The sequence below is a fragment of the Orycteropus afer genome, unplaced genomic scaffold (assembly GCF_000298275.1).
Source record: "Orycteropus afer afer isolate SDZICR_OR568_19922 unplaced genomic scaffold, OryAfe1.0 scaffold00183, whole genome shotgun sequence".
In the NCBI taxonomy this organism is placed as follows: Eukaryota; Metazoa; Chordata; class Mammalia; order Tubulidentata; family Orycteropodidae; genus Orycteropus; species Orycteropus afer.
This window is the reverse complement of record NW_006921770.1, coordinates 1025372-1030091: the sequence shown is the minus strand read 5'-3', so window position 1 is coordinate 1030091 and position 4720 is coordinate 1025372. Positions and strand designations below refer to the sequence as shown.

General features: G+C 46.0%; 1 pseudogene; it reads left to right on the top strand.

Annotated features, from left to right (window-relative positions):
* The first annotated feature begins 3331 nt into the window (after positions 1 to 3331).
* LOC103202504 lies at positions 3332 to 3815 on the top strand (annotated as a pseudogene).
* Positions 3816 to 4720: the final 905 nt, after the last annotated feature.

Genomic DNA, 4720 nt, shown 5'->3' with positions numbered 1-4720 from the left:
ATGAATAACAACAGAATAATAGGTTAGAAGGATACAGGGAAGGGGAAGTGGGAAAAGAGTTACTGACTACATTGTGGTGATTGTAAGCAGGGTCGAAAAAAATGTTTATGAACTGTTGAATGTAAAAGGAATCTGCTTTGTAAAATTAGGTCCAAATCACAATAAAAAGTTAAACAAAAGAACAAAAACCAGAATATAGTCAGGTGTAATACTGGAAGATTAATCTCCTAGATTGGAAGTCACTCAAAACATAGTGGCCACAACAATGCACTTCAAGCATACCAAAGATTGTGAAGAAGGCTGGTGTAGGACTGGGAATGGTCCGTTTTGCTGCCCTTGGGGTGGAGCTGCCATGAGTGAGAGGGTAACTAACAACAAGGACTGGACTCTATGGTGGATCGGGGTGGAGGGCTTGAGGACGAGGAGACGCAGTGAAAAGCTGCTCTGATCAATGGATTCCTGAGTCCCTGTGAACTGAAGAAATTGTTGCGTCATAGTATTGATTTTTCTTTTCTTTTTTTTTCCCCAAGAACACTTTCCAACTCTCTTCTTTAATAGTCTCTGCCATTGTTTTCATGGGTAGAATATCCTCTAAACTTTTTGGAAGAAATTAGTTACAGTGTCTTCCAACATTCCTTCTGTTGCCAGTATTGCCGGTGTTGCCCGCTTGGTCTGAGCGTTGGAATTCGCTTTTCCGAGGGGTCGTTATGAGTCGGGTGGACTCAATGGCAAATAACAACAACAACAATTAGGTCTGAGCATAGTGCCTAAGGCACTTGACTGCTAACCAGAAGGCTGGTTGTTCAAACCCACCAGCCACTCCTCAGAAGGAAGGTTGGGCAATCTGCTTCCGTAGTGATACTGCCTCGGAAACCCAAGGAGGGGTCGCTACGAGTCGGGGCCCACTTGAGGGCACATAACAACAACAACAACAACAACAACATCCCGAGCAAGGCTTTTTTCCGAAGTCTGGTGATCCCGACTGCCCATTCACGTTTGAGAACAGAGAACTGAAAAGCTGATTGGAAGTTCCAAGTCCGGGCGAGGCTTGTCAACTAGTGGGCTTTGGGGATCGACAGCCCCCTTTCCAGGGGAGGCCCTTGAATGTAAGTTAGCCTTCCTGGGTCATTTCTTGCAGTAGTGGCTGTATCCCGACAGATCGCTGTCTCCAGCCTGATGGGTCTGGACCTGGGTGGGGGACGAGTCCGGGGATCGGAGCTGCGGGGAGGGGCTCATTGTTCGGGAGCGACTTTGAGTTAATTCATTTGTTTTCACTCCAAACCAGGACTTTTAAAAATGCAAATGTCGACTCCTTTTGTAGCTGTGCGTTCGTCTGAGAGACTGTTTAGGGTGAGATCACAGCAAAAGGGTTTTGTTTGGCTTTTTTTTCCCGGAGAGTCAGGAAGCGAAGCCCTTGGAGCGCAGGCCGCGAGAGACCTCCCCGTGGGCGGGGCGAGCGCGGGGCCAATGGGAGCAGCCCGTACTTCTTGCTGGTCCTTGTTTTGAAAAGAGGGGTCAGAAGGGTGACTGAAAGTTAACTCCTGGAGGTGGTTTATATCTTCGGGAGGCCAGGCGGATGGGCGATTAGGATTTCTACACTACTCACCTCACAGCACGCAGCCCACTAACACTTCACTTCGTGCTTCTGTTGTGCCACACGTTGGGATTGTTTCCGGAGAGAAAAGCAGCTGACAGGCGTCTAGTAGAGTACTTTAGTGTTATTGCATCTAATTTTCACATGCGAGCACTTGCATACACTTGCATTTAATCCTCACAATTCTTCGATGTAGATATTAATGGCTATTGAGGCATGGAGTTGAAGTGATTTACCCAACACACTGCGTTGGATGGGAGCTCTGGTGGCATAGTGCCTAAGGCATTTGACTGCTAACCAGAAGGCTGGTGGCTCAAACCCCCCAGCCACTCCGTGGAAAAAAGACTAGGCAATCTACTACCCTAAAGATTTATTGCCTCAGAAACCCAGTGGGGGTCACTATGAGGTGCAATCAGTGCGATGGCAGTGAGTTTGGTTGGTTTTTTTGGTCCTGCGTGTTACACAGTTCAATTTGGACTCTAATCTGCCTTCAAAGGCCACCCAGTCAGCTGCTGTGGAGTCAGTTCCAGCTCATGGCGATCCCATGTGGGTCACAATAGAACTGTGCTCCATTGGTTTTTCACTGGCTGATTTTTGGGCAGCCTATCACCAGGTTTTTCTCCCGAGGTGCTTCTGGGTGAACTTAAACCACCAGCCTTCAGCCTTTATGTTAGCAACAGGGAAGCATTTACTGTTTGCATCTTTCAAGGACTCCCTTCAGAGCTATGTTACTTTCTGTTCCACCACCCAGGATCATCTCTCCAGATCTCTTGTGGAGTTTGGTGGGTAATGAGAGAGCAAAAGAAGCTAATGATAATTAAAAGTAGGAAGTGCTGTATTGAGGTAAATGTTAAAGGCATTGGAAGAAGTTGGTTTTTTTTTCTCAAGGCTCCCTGGTGGCACAGTTAAGCAAGCATTCAGTTGCTAACCAAAAGGTGGTGGTTCAAGCCCATCAGCTGCTCCTTGGGAAAAAGATGAGGTATTCTGCTTCTGTAAAGATGTACAGCCTTGGAAACCCTATTTGATGGTTCTCCGCTGTCCTACAGGGTCGCTATGAGTTGGAATAAACTCAAAGATAATGGATTTTGGGTTTGGTCTTTTCTGTGTACTTCCAGGAAGTATCCCTAGAAGAAAGCTAAATGTAACTTGGCCATAGAGGAAGACATATTCCATAGGACCAACCCCACTGCCATTTTATCGATTCTGACTCATAGTGACCCTATCAACCAAAAACCAAACACAACCCACTGCCACTGGGTTGATTCCAACTCATAGCCACCCCCACTGGGTTTCCGAGGTAGTAAATCTTCATGGAAGTACATTGCTCAGTCTTGCTTCCGTGGAGTGGCTCATGGGTTTGAACCACCAACCTTCTGGTTAGCAGTCAGATGCCTTTAGGAACTGTGCTACCAGAGCACCAAGTGACCCTATAGGACAGAGTACAACTGCCTCACGGGGTTTCCAAGGCTGTAAATTTTTCTGGAAGCAGACTACCTCATCTTTCTCCCAGAGTGTGGCTGGTGGATTCAAACTGCTGACATTTTAGTTACCAGCCAAGAGCTCTTTGTTTTACAGGCAGAGAAGGGCATTTCAGACACAGGGAGGAGCAGCTCCAAAGAGGCTGAAATTCTGGGAACTAGAGAATGTAAGAGCTGGAAGGCCCTTGGGAGCCTCACTCCTTCATTTTACTGAAGAAATAAATAGAGCCGAACCGCCATCTTGCAGTAATTGGCCAAAATGACGAACACGAAGGGAAAGAGGAGAGGCACCTGCTACATGTTCTCCAGGCCTTTTAGGAAACATGGAGTTGTTCCTTTGGCCACATACATGCGAAGCTACAAGAAAGGTGATATTATAGACATCAAGGGCATGGGCATCGTTCAAAAAGGCATGCCCCACAAATGTTACCATGGCAAAACGGGCAGAGTCTACAACGTTACCCAGCATGCTGTTGGCATTGTTGTGAACAAACAAGTTAAGGGCAAGATTCTTGCCAAGAGAATTAACGTGCGCATCGAGCACATTAAGCCCTCTAAGAGCCGGGACAGCTTCCGGAAGCGCGTGAAGGAGAACGATCAGAAAAAGAAGGAAGCCAAAGAGAAGGGGACCTTGGGTACAGCTGAAGCGCCAGCCTGTTCCGCCCAGAGAAGCACACTTTGTGAGAACCAACGGAAAGGAGCCTCAGCTGCTGGAACCCATTCCCTATGAATTCATGGCCTAACAGGTGTAAAATAAAGATGTCTGGGATGGAGAAACGTTAGGTCTGGGTTGTTAATTATGTAGAAATGTGATGTGTTCCCCCCTAAAGATGTCATATTTAAAGCACACTTTGTTTCCTAATTCACTGGGTAATAGGATCTTCATGATTAAAATTTAGCGCCTGCTTAAAAATACAAGGTGGCTTACTGTTCGACAAAGAATATGCTCAATTGATTAGTCATTAGGAAACTGCCATTGAGTCGATTTTGACTCATAGCACTCCCCCTTGGGTTTCCGAGGCAATAAAATCTTTACAGAAGTTAAAAAAAAGAGAAAGAAATAGAGCCCCAGAGAAGGCAAGTAATTATTTAAGATCACAAAACAAGGGAGTGACAAAACTGGAGCTAGAACCCAGATGTTCTACCCTTTAATTTGTGTTCTTTTTTAATAACTCAGTGTTTTGTTGTTGTTGTTGTTATGTGCCATTGACTTGGACACGACTCATAGTGACCCCTCCTTGGGTTTCCGAGGCAGTATCACTACGCAAGTAGATTGCCCATCTTCCTTCTGAGCAGTGGCTGGTGGGTAACTCAGTAGTCATCTAATAATGCTAAGAGTTGTTCACACTGGATTTTACCAAAAGACTTTACGTACTTTCCTCTCTTTTAGTTCTTGTAGCAACACGATGAGATAGATTCTAGTTTACAAAGGAGAAAGCTGGGATGGAGAGGGGACATAATTTACTTAATATCATATGACAAGTGTTGTTTTTGTTAGGTGCCATCTAGATGATTCTGACTCATAGTTACCCCGTGTGATAAAACAGCACTGCCCCAGGTTGTGGTCACTACTGGGTCACAGCCAGCTACCCAGAGGGACCGAATAGTTGAACCTGTGGGCTTGGGACCATAGTCGCAGGGACATCAA